This window comes from Amblyomma maculatum, chromosome 1 (genome assembly GCF_055883805.1).
Source record: "Amblyomma maculatum isolate TAMU_Amacu chromosome 1, ASM5588380v1, whole genome shotgun sequence".
Lineage (NCBI taxonomy): Eukaryota > Metazoa > Arthropoda > Arachnida > Ixodida > Ixodidae > Amblyomma > Amblyomma maculatum.
The window spans coordinates 297679563-297693822 of record NC_139344.1 but is presented as its reverse complement, the minus strand read 5'-3'; the positions used below and the strand labels follow the sequence as shown (position 1 = coordinate 297693822).

At 47.1% G+C, this 14260-nt stretch overlaps 1 long non-coding RNA gene across 1 annotated transcript; it reads right to left on the bottom strand.

The window, feature by feature from the left end:
- Positions 1–3505: 3505 nt before the first annotated feature.
- Positions 3506–6258, bottom strand: LOC146206860 (uncharacterized). The gene is made up of 2 exons (XR_014704549.1): positions 5887–6258; positions 3506–4187 (listed from the first exon to the last, which is right to left on the bottom strand). It is a non-coding gene; the product is annotated as an uncharacterized LOC146206860 (long non-coding RNA).
- Between the last annotated feature and the right edge of the window lie 8002 nt (positions 6259–14260).

The window sequence follows — 14260 nt, the reverse complement described above, 5'->3', positions numbered from 1 at the left end:
GGCCAGGATTCGATCCCGCATCCTTAGGAAGCGCCCTAACCACTGCGCCACCCCGGCGGGGTAACACATTAATGTGTCACGACAAACACAAAATAACAAAAGGAACAGCCAAGGTCGTAATGAGCGACTGCAGGTGACAAATGCATCGGTCCCTGGTACTCGTGCTTTTTTAACATCACACTATGCAGCACTGAACTGAATGCTCATACGAGCAAAAAGTAAAAACTCTAGGGGCACTTTGGACCACTAAAGAGCAATGAGGTGAAAGCCTTTATTGCACGGTGGTCTGATGCCCTCCACTATGGCACCTCCTTCCTCGTTTTCCTTATGGCTCGATTCAGGTGTTCGCGGAGAAGTGTGAGATACGCCTTTTCTTTCCTGTAAACCAATTTGAAATGCTGCTGATGCTTGCTGTACTGCGTCTGCTTTTGTATGCTGTGTCATGTGGCGTTAGAGCAAACGCCAAATGAAAGGCGCTGCACTGACGACTGGATCAGGTTAACTTTCACATGTGCTCGAGTCGCCTGGTAACGTCATGACATCATAGTAATCTCTGTCATTATCATCACTGTCACTATCATTATCAATCAGTATCTATCACTAAGTTCTTCACTGACAGATTTAAAGGTAAACAGCACAACCATGCAACTGCTCGCAAGATTCCAATGACAGCTCTCGCATGTTGGAATGGGGACGGAGGAAAGCAGTGGCAATGTGAGTGGCAAGTATGTATTTCCTGGAGCGGCTGTGCTGGGCAGATATCGTGCTAGAAAAACTGGCTACCCTGTATACGCAGTGCCTGGTGTCATCGATAGTACCGGAACTATGGAAGAACGCAAACATTATCCTCATTCATAAGAAAGGGGATGCTAAGAACCTTAAAAATTAGACCAATCAGCTTACTGTCTGTTACGTATAAGGTGTTTACTAAGGTAATCGCTAATAGAATCAGGGCAACCTTAGACTGCAATCAAGCAAAGGATCAAGCAGGGCTGCAGAAACGGTACTCTACTATCGATCATGTCCATACCATCAATCAGGTGATAGAAAAATGCTCAGAATATAACCAGTCCTTATACATAGCATTCATTGATTACGAAAAAGCATTTGACTCAGTTGAAACCTCGGCGGTGATGCAGGCATTGCGAAATCAGGGGGTAGACGAGCCGTACGTTGAAGTGCTGGAAGATATATATAGTGGCTGCACAGCAACCATAGTTCTGCATAAAGAAAGTAACGAAATTCCGATAAAGAAAGGTGTTAGGCAAGGAGACACAATCTCCCCAGTACTATTCACAGCTTGCTTAGAGGAAGTATTCAGAGACTTGGAATGGGAGCAGTGAGGGATAAGGGTAGATGGAGAATACCTCAGTAATCTGCGATTTGCTGATGACATTGCCTTGCTAAGCAACTCGGGGGATGAACTGCAAATAATGATTGATGACCTAGACAGGAAAAGTAGAAAGGTAGGCTTGAAAATCAATATGCAGAAGACTAAGGTAATGTTCAACAGCCTCAGAAAGGAACAGCAGTCTACATTAGGTAGCGAAGTACTGGAAGTAGTAGGCGAATATGTCTACTTTGGACAGGCAGTACCCGCAGATCCGGACCATGAAAAGGAAATAACAAGAAGAACAGGATTGGGATGGAGCGCATTTCGCAAGCACTCGCAGATTATGACTAGCAGCTTATCGTTATCGCTCAAGAGGAAAGTATACAACAGTTGCATCTTACCTGTACTCACCTATGGGGCTGAAACGTGGAGGCTAACCAAGAGAGTTCTACTTAAGTTGAGGACAACCCAGAGGGCTATGGAACGAAAAATGGTAGAGGTAACATTAAGAGAGAGGAAGCGTGCACAGTGGGTCAGAGAAATAACTCAAGTTACCGACATTCTAGTGGAAATTAAGAAGAAATGGACATGGGCCGGACATGTAGTGCGAAGAGAGGATAACCGATGGTCGCTGAGGGTAACAAACTGGATTCCAAGGGAAGGAAAGCGTAGCAGGGGGCGGCAGAAAGTTAGATGGGCGGATTAAGAAGTTCGCAGGGGTGAAGCGGATGCAACTAGCACAGAACCGGGTTAAGTGGAGAAATATGGGAGAGTGCAATGGGTATAGTCAGGCTGATGATGATGAATCCCACAGACTTTCGGCAGAAGCAATGTTAGGTAACCCAAGGGCCGCCTTATATTCCAGCCTAATCATAGCGTCCACCTTGTTTTCCTCCGTCACGTCCATATTCATACAAGGCGTCGCATAAACTGTTCTACTGATCACGAATGCCTGTACCAAATGACTCGACTCCTTTTCCTGCAATCCTCTCTTTAGATTGGCGATTCTTTCAGTGAGCCTCATGGCGGCGTTTACCGTATTCTTTAGCTTTCCTAAGGCCTCCTTATTTTTCCTGTTAGTCTGCAAGTACATGTCCTGTTGTAGCGTATCCTCCTCCTCCAATTGTCTGTCTCTACCCCTGGTGATAGAGTAACATCGCACCAAGTGGTGACACACAAGTGATCTGTATCTGAAGAATGGTGGCAGCTTAGATGAAGAAATGTTCATGTCAGGCCGCACAACAAAAAACACTGAAATTGTGTGATTCAGCAACTTCAGCTACAGATTTTTTTTATCGCACTAGCAGCAAAGAAGCCAGAAGAGTCTGTCAGAAGAAGCTCTGATTTCAGCTTTTAGCGATTCAGGTACTACAACCACCTGCAATGCCAACTAGTGGCCAAAGGTGCACATAGTTTCCGTACCCACTTGCTTTTGAGTATGTACACATGATCGCTGCATGTCCTCAGTTTTATCTCTGTTTAGGAGGGTTTCCACAATCGTTAGCAACGATCTGCTGACACTGGCACACAAGCGTGTAGTTTTCACGTAGATAGGAACCTAGTGTATACTTGAGTGAAGGCTCTCCAGCTTATACAAACTATTTGTAAAAATAAAAATAAATATGATTGTACAGGGATTTTGGGGAAACCAACAGGTTGCTTGTTTTGACGGATGTTTGGAAGAAATGACTAAGTGAAATGCTCAAGTTCATAGGCCTCTTGTTTGTCCAACACGGGCATTGTGAAACTTCACTGGCTGAAGCTGCACTGGAATGAGGACATCTACAGTGGTTTGCCTCCACCAGGAACAATGCTGTGAATCTGCTTCATAGCAGTGCTGGTGCTCCTCAAAGTGGCAGTCCTGTACAATGTAGACCAGCTGCCACAAGTAAAGCGCCGGTACATCAATCCCTCACAGCCACATTAGGCAGGATTTGCATGTAGCTTCCCGAGAAGAGTTCAATAAACAGATATTTAACCTTCGTGGCACACCAGCTCAAATTTTGTCACTCTCTGCAAAATGTGCCAACTATAAACCACAAAAAGTTGACAAATGCACGAAATGAGTTGTGCTATGAGCAAAAGAAGACCGGGCTTAAAAATAATGTTTCTAGCAATTTGGCAAAGTTACGAGAATGACAAGCCTTCACAATGAACCACATAGCACATTGGTTCCTGGTATTTGGTTTCACTGCATTTTATTGGTGTAGTCGGGAGAATAGGAATTTCCAACTCGCAACAACCACCCCATCTTGATAAGGCAACTGCTGCAGACATACAACAGATCCGAAGGCGTGTCGCCTAGCACACATTACAATAGATGCTGTCAAGAGAGTGCAAGAAGTGGCCGATTCCATGCCAAGTTACTTAAGACAATGCCATGTTTCGGACACCATCACATACAGAGAACTTTTGCTCAGATAACCACAGCTGTGTTACCCCCGCAAGGGTCAAGTGTTGTTGTATATGACAAACTCTTTAATCCATGCCAGGCCTGTTCACATATTAATCTGTTGCTTTAATTCTAAAGGCTGAAAACTAGAGAGGCAAAAAATTGCAGTCACACATTTGTGCTTCTCGACCTCCCGCCACTGCAAATCATGCGTCCAAAATCACTCTGAATGCTTTCCAAATAATAACATATCAGCAAATGCAAGGGTGACAATATTCCACAACAAGATTAAATACATTGCAAGCAAGATATTTTAAACTTAACTAGGAGCACGCTCTAAACCAGTAGAAGGAGTGAGTGTCCATTTGGTCACACCAGTCACAGCTCACTGCACTACTGAGGTAGCGGCGGAATCCAACTGGTGGAGGAAACTCGTACGTCAGCCCCGAGTATTCCTTGCCTCTGTAAATGTAAATAAATGAGTAATACAGCAATTACATTTAGTTTGCATAAATTCAGCAAACTCACTCACAGTAGAATTTGATTTGAGTAAAGCAAGTAAGAGTGCCTGCCGCAGAAGGAAAAAGACAGTAACGAGACTAGCAGTCAATGCTAGCACAAATACAAATATTTAGCACACTTGCAAAACACTGAAATAGCAACAAAGAGACTAAGGTAAATCATGTGTGCAGTAAGTGCGGAATATGCTGCGGCTTGCATGGAATTGTAATCAAGAGTGCTTATAGCAGCAACTGCCAAGCTCTTTGACAGGATTACGAGGTACAGTCTTTGTCAAAAGTGTAGAGCCCAGGGGGTCTGCTTCTGGGCCAGTTCCTGCGGCTTGTAATGAATTTCCGGTATTCCAACTTTGTTGTTGGCAAGAAGATTTTTTGTCCTACCCCCTTCAGTGGCCTCAACTAATTCTACATCAGTGCCACAATTCGGCTCAGAAGCGGACCCCCCCGGGCTCTACACTTTTGACAAAGGCTGTACATGCAAAGGTGCCTCACTCCCCTCAACAAAACGTACCACCTCAGGTTAATTATTGCTTTGTTTTCAAATAAGCTGTCCATGGCCTTGACAGCAGCTTGAAGCCAAGCACTGCCCACTATTTATGGAGGCATTGTTTCTGCTATCATTCCCAGTTTTCTCAAAGTGATGACGCTGTTGGAGCAAGCAAAATATATATATTAGGGAACTCTGCGGTATCGACATGCATCTGAAGTGTTAAGTCTATATAAATAAGCTCAGCGAGTTCTACCAATGCAGTTATTTTCGTAGTAAAAGGGCAGATACTCTCATGGGCAAGAACCTATGATAGCCGAAGAGTCCCCCTCATTGCTGCATGCACCGATGTGAGTACTCGACAGTGGAACGTGTGAGCATATAAGCACAATAAATTCGTGCGGGTATACGCCCGTATCTTGTAGCAATTTTATGCTGAGCAGTAGGCTCGTTTCACTCCGGGGCTCATTTCGCACTGGGCCAGTTTACATTTATACTATCTCTCAGCTAGCCAGCAACTCCCCTTCTTTAGCACTTCGTCGACACTGTAAAGAAGCTGACCTCTTGCACTGCAGCACCACGTATGGGCCGCATAGATAAATACCTTACGACAGTTTTTTGACGGAAGCACGACCGTTTCTATGGGCCCAGCCGCTCTATCTGCTGAAGCTGCGAGGAAGGCAATAAAACCTCCTGATCATAAACCAGCGCGTTCACGCTGGCGCACACCAAAATGCCTGCTACTGCCCAAACAAACTAGACCACAAACGAAGAATCTTTAAAAAAAAAAAAAAAATTACAAATTTCTGTGACTCTCGACTCACAAATAGTTTCACATCATTTGTAAGTCGCCGCGTACGTCCCAATACCCCAGTGCACCCCGAAGACAACAGCAACCGGCTACTGATCGGTGCACAGCAGCAGGTATGCAACGGTTGTTTCAAGCGCGAAGAAACGGGATCGACGCCATTATGCAGTCTCCACATGCCTTCGCCCGGAGACTGTCGCGTGATTACGCCGCGTCAGTAACTGTGACTACCACATAGCTGCACTGCCGTGTAAAAACTCGTTAAAAAAGCTGCAAGACAACGCCGACAAATGCTTTACCTAGAGCTCGCGGGCATGTACGAAACACCATCATTCGCGTACGACTCACCGTAGTCGGAGGCTGTAGACAGGCCAGGGACAGGACCGAAGGCTGTGCTGTTGAATTTAGGGCAACAATCCACAAACTGAATCAGATTTTCACCGAATTTGCATCTATCGGGATGATGCCCCGCAAACTAAAACAAGCCGACGCATGAAAAGCGACCTAGGGCTCGCAAGGCGCGAGCACCCGTTGCCCGAAAAGCGCGCCAGCTTTTGCTCGGGTGCGGTGGTTCGAAACGGGGTAATTGGCATCTGGGTTTGAGGCTTATTTCCAGAAAAAAGCAAATACTAAAAGTTGTTTGACGTCACATCCGTCGAGAGAATCAACGCGTCCTCCTTTCCACTTTGGTTCTGTGCGCGCATGCGCAGTTCACGGAGCCGGCTCTCTGCAAGTTCAGGTGGTTTTCGCCGAGTGACCGCTCTTTACCAATCTCTTTCTCTATGGCCGGAGCACTAGCAGACGACAAGAAGTTGTCGAAGGGAGCGTTTGTGTGCTTGTGCCTCGCCGCGCTTGTGCGGCATAGACCTCTTGTGGGCTGCTGCGCGGAACGACGGCAAGGTGAGCAACGTTTTTTGTTTACCTGCGCTGCATTTCAAGCAGTTTACGCTGACCATGCCGGCCGGTGCCAATAAGTTTCCCAGCTGGTGAACAGGCGCGCCCGCTGTTCAGGCGCAGTTCGTTACGCCGTAACTCTGGCGGTTCCCAACCACGGCGAGGTGTAATATGTTGTGTTCCCGGGAAACAGCTTCATTTCGAACAGTTTAGCTCGTCACGCTTGAAAAAGTGGCATGTGAAGGCACCAAGGCACGTCGTTGCGCAAGAATGGCGCGTTCGCCGGCCAGTGCGGCTAATCTGACGCAGTTTGCCGAACGGCTAGTTTCGCTAAGTGTCGCGTTTAGCAGAGCAACGGTAAAGTGAGGAACGTTTCATTCTTGACTTTCTTGTCAAACTGTGCAGTATTTCAGGCAGCTTAGCTCAGTACGGCGGCAACTGCGCTTCGCAAAGTCGCGCGTGAAGGGCAAGCTAACAGGCATGACGAGGCGTGCTGACCGCCGCGGTGACGTGACATGGCGATTTTGCGAACGGCTAGTTTTGCGTGCTGTCGCGTTTAACAGGGCAACCGCAAGGTGTGAAATGTTTCATTCTTGTCAAACTTCGAGGCATTTCGGGCAGTTTAGCTCAGCACGGTGGTCTGCGCTTCACAGTCGCGTATGAAGGGCAAGCCAACATGGCGTGCCCGCCGGCCGCGGTTTTGCGTGGTGTCTCGTTTCGTTTAACAGAACAATGTTAAAGTGAGAAATGTTTTATTATGCAGCAAGCTTCATTGCTTCAGCTGTTCAGTGTTCTTGAGGAATATTGTTAGTTGTGGCTGTTATTTCACTCACTGTAGAAATACATTTTCAGATAGGTTCGATTAGCCTGCATTTCCTGACCTCTACGTTGCAAGAGTAGCTTTTGTATCAATTTTACGAATCACAGCTTTTCTGTTCTGGACCACAACTGCTGCGCACCAAGTCTTCAGTACGCATCCACATGCACAGAGGTGTGCGCGGTGCAGTGGCCTTACATTTCATTGCAACCTTCTGCATCATGTTCATTCCTTTTCCAACAGCACTGAATGGACCCACGGACTGCAGCCGAAGCACGGCAGATGCGACGAGTGAACGGTGTGGCCTTCCCCCAAGCGTCAGTACTTCTCTCTGCCCTGAACAATACAAGTTACCCTTGCTAAGGTAGCCGCGACTGGGACTGTGTAGTTTATGTATAATGACTGTTTTGTTACATATCATTTGCCATAATTCGGAAATCAACGTTATGCTATTTTTTGTCTCTACCTAAGTGCTGTTTCTCGCCGTGTGTATTTTTATTTTTCAATGTTTTGCACATCGCCTAATGTGTGCCAAGTTTTGTCGATGCATCCGTCTACAGCTGTTGTATCTCTTATGCGTTTTATATGCAGCAAAATAAATGTTCATTTCACACAGCACTTGGCGTCTTTTCTGCAATACTGTTTTGCAAAGGCTGTGGCGCAGCTGCGTTGATGGCCAATTTAGAGAACTGGGAATCTATTTTTCATGTTATGCATGCTGAAAATAAATAGAAACACTAGCAGACCGGGTAAAACCAAAATAATGCGCCGTAAGGGCAGGGAAGGGCGCAGCGCATTCTAGCATTCAAATCACGCGCTTTTCAGCAAGACCGGAAGTAGTTGCCGCCGGCCGCTTGGCGCACTACAGTCAAATGGGCCGCTGGGCCCTATGGGAGTGTCCGCTCTTTACCAATCTCTTTCTCTATGCTGTCGCGTGCATGCGTCTTCCCCAGTAGGCGACAGAGCGAACCATGATCGCTTTCGCCATGCCGCCTTGTCGCGTCACTCACTTTTTCGCTCACATGGAACAACGGATCAACGCTATCGTAAATCGTCTACTCACCAAACTGCTTTATTGTGAAGAAACTTGCTTGCATCGCTGTTATCGCTCTTACCAGCCACTCGCCGCTGGTCAGCGATCCTCAAGGATGATTCCTTCCTGACTATTCCAGATGACAATAAATTCTACCAAGCCTTATTTCTGATGTCGGTGCAAAACTACCCATCAAAGGACGCCCTCCACCCAACGGCGTCGACAGCGACTGTTTCGGGTAATCTCGCGGCCAGCCTATTATGTGACGCAACAACGGAAGCTAGACAGAAAAGGGAAGGAGACACGCCTTTCTTACCGTGCGTATTGTTCCGAGTAGGGGTGTCAAGGGGAGAGTTGGCGAAGCAGTCAGTAGAATCCATTCTTCTCAGGATGGGGACAAAAGCCTATCACCTTCTCCTTTCTGTCGGGCCTTATACGTAGCATTCACTATGATTTCATCCTACGTGGTTAACCACCTCATTACGAGAACCGGACGATGCCATTGAATTGAGGGCCTCCTCTGACGTGTTTTGCCACTCCGTCTGTGAGTTGTATCCGACTTTAGTTTACTTGTTGTATCCGACTATAGTTGACTCGTTCGTGTATGGCTTTCGGAAGGAGGCTCTCAGGAGGGGCCACTGCGGCGGGGTTTACGGCGGTCGAGGAAGGGCTGCCATCGTGCGGTGCTTGATCGTGCTAATGACGCGTCGTCGGACGGCACTCCAGAAACCAAGTTATAAATCAGATATTTGTAAATGTAGCCTCGTTCCACCGATCATCGCGTCGCTTGAATTTTTGATTTAATGGGCAATGGCCGTCGTAACCGAGAATGGCGGCGAGCTGTGTAATAGCAGCGAAACGTGATTGGCGGTTAACCGCGGTTAAGTTCGGTAACCTTTGTTAAGCGTAACCATGGTTAAGCCGGCCGTGTAACTAGGGTATAATTGTCCCCATAATTTTCTCGCCTTCGTCCGCGCGTGCTTTTTTCGCGTTGTGATTTTCACATGGATTACCATGTTATTGTGCTTTGGGAAAATGTGACATTTGTGCTCCTTCTGATGACAGGTCTGTAGCTGTGAGCTTCCTCACCTCGTCTGTCATCCTTAGTTAATGTTGGCAGTCGACGGCGCAAAGGTACTCGCATGCGCAGGGATTGTTTACATCTTAGGTCTTACCTCGCGATGAGACTAAACGGAACTGCAAGCAACAATATTTGCTTGCTGGGTAACATTTATTCGTATTCTGCCCGTTGGATGTCACATTGGTCAGATAGCAATCGAGGATCACTAACGAGCGCGTTGTGCCATCATTACAGCCGAATGAACGGCAGCCCCCAGATTCCGATAAAACGAGAGAGGGACCTCGTGACGCCATCAGCATTTATTCGAGTTAATGCATAATGGCAACATACGACGCGTAAAACGTCATAAGAACGGGGCAAAAGCACTATTCCTGGCAAACAGAAAAGTTCACAGGTGAGACACAATCGCAACGAAGGTACCAAACCAATGCATGGAACTCCGCCTAAAAATGGGGAAAAGCAACCAATTTGTCAATGCAGCCGCTCACGCCGGGTAATGTCTCGAGACTGGCCTCCGTTGCACCTTCGCTGCGGGCCTAAGAGAACGGTGCTCCCCCAAGCGGGAACGAGAATGTGACGACGGGCAGAGTGACTATGTAGGCCTCGGCAGTGGCGCCGCTGTACTGGGACCGTGCACATGTTCCGCGGCGCCAAAAAGGGATCACGGGAACTTGACTCCAGAAACATGGACAAAACATTGGTCCCCTTTCAGCTCCTCCGAGTAAGTAAATAAACGATGTTAACGCACGTCCAAGCGCTGATTAGCCTGTGACATCACCAGACCACGTGTTTTTATCAGCCTCTCGACAATTCAGTGGCAGGGAATTTATTGGTCATTAGTTGCATGGCAATTGTCGGGTGACATGGTTTGCCGCTGGCTGATAGCAGTGGGGTTAGATTGCATCAAGTGAGTTTATTTAAAATAATTTAAAGGATCTGGGCCAGCCGGGGTATCTGCTATCGGAGGTACCTGATCGCTGCGGTGGTGGAAACAGTAAGTAGATAGTAAGGGAGCGATAGGAAGACAGGACAGGAGGCCGGACCCAGAACCTCATCATCATCATCATCAGCCTGACTATACCCACTGCAGGGCGAAGGCCTCTCCCATATTTCTCCACTTAACCTGGTTCTGTGCTAGCTGCATCCACTTGACCCCTGCGAACATCTTATAATCTCATCCGCCCATCTAACTTTTTTCCGCCCCCTGCTACGCTTTCCTTCCCTTGGAATCCAGTTTGTTACCCTAAGCGACCATCGGTTATCCTCTCTTCGCACTACATGTCCTGCCCATGTCCATTTCTTCTTCTTAATTTCCACTAGAATGTCGGTAACTTGAGTTATTTCTCTGACCCCCTCTGCACGCTTCCTATCTCTTAAAGGAGCCCCGAAACGATTTTTAAGCACATTGTTTTGCCACTTGGTTACGTAGATTGAGTTATAGTGACACTATTAACGGTGGTTGTTTTGTGTATTATCCAGTATTTAATATTTTAATTTGTTCGTGAAAGCGAGTTCGGACCACTGACGGTGCCGGCACTCAGCGGCCATGTTTTGGCAGCGGATATGACGACATTGGGTCCGATTTGATGATTGGACGAACAATAAATTCACAGATAAATGAACTCATGATTAATGATACGCTCTGTCACGTTCTTGCGTTTTCTAATATACTTACAAAACCGACATATTTATTTTATATTAAAGCACTTCAAATAAAATGTAACAAAAAAAAACGCTAGAGGCTCTATCTATTTTCCCGAATCCAAGAATTTTGCGCTCCTTTAGTAGAAATAGCTGCACATGTAGCTCCTGTTTGCCCTGTGTTTGCCTCACACGTGGTTTGCCGTTTGCCTATTCCTCGTGGTTTGTTGTAGGTGGTTCTTCGTATCCTTCGCTGGTGAAGCCTGGTGCCTGGTTATATTTCGTGCTGTCATGAAGAAATTCTGCGCAGTCCCAGGCTGCTCGAGCAGCGAAGGCGTTGGAGGAGTTTCATACCACAGATTTCCTTCCCATAATGAACGAAAAATAATGAGGTTAGAAGCTCTGGGCATTGAGAAAGAACCGAATCGGCATGTGTGCTCGGCGCACTTCACTCCAGACGCCTTCGAGTGTTCATCGGTAGCTTATGCATCCGTAGGCTACAAGCAACGGCGGCTCCGCAGCAACGCGGTGCCAACGGTGCCAGGCGCGCTGCGAAAAACAGTCGAAGACGTAAGTATCGTGACGAACTGAGCAGTGAAAGTTGTGCCAATGACCACGTTTTTGGTCAGTGAGTCTATCGAAGTTCATACACGATCAAGGATTCAATGTTTTAACTGCTGTTGTATACTTTCTCAGAGAGTCATCGTTACGAGTTGGCAGCCGCTCACTGTTCTCTCGACTGTCAACAGATCGGGCCGCGTGAGCGCGTAAGCCCACTTGAGAGCTCGAGCGGTACTATGAGGAGGAATAGCAACGAAATTTTAAGGTCGAGCGCTGCGTACAACCTCTCGAATTATATAATATTGGTCAACTGTCGATGGCGTGGCTTGTCTGAGAGTTTGCGCAAGCGTGTCGATTTTTTTTTCAGAGAATGGCTTGCCGGAGCTCCGACCGCATTACCGAAAAAAAAAGGGGGGGGGGGAGGGGGGACGGAGTACATCCCTAGCACGCGCGTTCCCCTGTCCCTTGCCACAAGGTCTGTTGACGCAACAAAGCAGATGAAACGCGTTTTTACCCCCCCCCCCCCCTCCTGCTCTTTTTTCCCCCCACTGACTTGAACCCGCACATGGCAAGCACAGTTGATAAAGAAAATGAAATTCGGCACCCCATGCTAAATATTATTTGGAATGTGCACCTTTTGATTTTCGTCTGAGGTAGCAAAATAGGGACGCAAAAACAAAGGTAACCATCCTATTCGGCTTGAAGCGACGTAGAGCTATAATATAAAGCAGCGCATCTTTCGAAAGCATGTTCCCAATGTATTTTTTTTTTTAATGGATAGTGTGCCAGACCTTGATATTAGTATATTGCTACCAACGATCTGGGAAAGTTGCGAGAGGCTAGAGCTACCACTCATCTCAACGGTATATGCAGTTAACGTTTTAATAAAACTGCCCTTGAAATGGTGGTTTGCAGCTCATATTACTTCGTCACTGCATATTTCAGGAGGATATTGAAGAAGCAGACCTTGCTGAAACCTCTGCACCTGAAGTAACATCTATCACAAGCCGAAATGTGAGCATTTAAATTTTATGTGTATGGTGGCATGTGTGCAAAAAATTGTGCTTTAAAACAAATTTTTACATAGGTTCCTATGACATATACTTCACCATTTTCTCATGAGATAGCAGCTAATGTGGAAATTGGGGCTTCACTTCTTCAACTTGACGTGTCTGGCCCTAATCTGCACGCCAGAGAGAAAGTATGTGGACACATTAGCTGAGCAAAGTTGTATTTTGACACACGAGTTTTTTATTTTTGCCCATGTATTCATTGCAGCCTTCGACAAGTTACAACGCAGACCACGACTACTGCAGGCAGGCTATAGCTTCAACACAAACTGATGAGTCTGTTGTGGATCAAAAGTCAATAGGTAAATTTTTAGCTCCAAAGATTACTTCATCTCATTGTGTATGCGTAACTTATACTGTTTCATTTTACCACGACATTGATGGCAGGCTTGAATATACTGTACTTGATTATGCGCCATCATGCTTATCATTACTTAAAATGCCTCACTTTACCCTCAGGTGTGCAGACCAGCTTCCAGGTTAAGGTCATGAAAGATCGATGTATTCAAACAGAGCCTGTGTTCTCTGAAGTGGTCTGCAGCAAATGCAAAGAAGGTGGAACATCTGATGGTGCCTTGGACACCTCACTGGAGCTTGTTGGAGACTCTGCTAATAGAAGGTGCTCAACGCCAGTGGATAATTTGCCAAATGTGTCTTTGCAATCAGTGGTTGAGCCATCCCCTTTGAAAGTTCCTGCTGACGACACCTACGAACCATCACTTGATGAGTCATTTTTGTGAGTGTCTATTCTCTATCTCTATACTAGTAGCAACTGTGTTTGTTTTTATGGATTTATTACACTAGATGTTACCTATATCTTTGCAGAAGTAGCGAGTCTCCTACTGTGCCACTACACTGCCAGAGGAAGTTTATCGTCTTCGAAAATAACCTCCTGGAATTGTTCAGAACTTGCAAGCAGTGCCAAGCGCCTTGTAAAATATGAACGAGAGTTTGTGGTTCTGCACTTTATGTGCAGAACCACAAACCACAACTTTCAGCAATGCATTTCTCCCAAGGACTGGTCTTCCAGTGCATGCCGAAGCAGCGCACCATGTTACAGTCGTCCGAATCCCTCAGCTCCGATTTGGGAGGGCACGGAGCGCCACCCTTTCCTGGGTACCCAAGTATGGATCTGTTTCGGGTCTGGATGCCGTAGTCCATCCTCTCGGCGCATGGCGAAGAGCATGGGGACCATGGGGACCAGTCGGACACGACGCAGTCTTCGGGACAAGGAACCGTGCATTCGCGTTCTTTGAGGATAGGAGACTCGTAGATGATGCAGTGCGCGTCGTCCACCACTGTCCCGTCGAAGAAAACGCAGCTTGCGTCCCGCGTCTCTATGCCGTCTCCGCAGTGTCCGGCGGACAGAGGCTTGCAGGGTCCCCAGGGCTTGGGTTCCCAGTGCGAGAGCACGGCACGGTCGCAACTCTCGACCTCTTTCAGATGCGGACACTCGCTACCACCACGCGAAGGCGCCACCACCACGGTGCGTGTACGAACTCGGTAGCCTTCTTCAGGTGCCGGAAAAGGTGATCCACGGATATGAGGCAGGCACTGCCCCCAAGGCGACTAGTGAGACACCTGGCAGTCCGTAGGACATGGAACCCGGCACTGCTCATGCACTG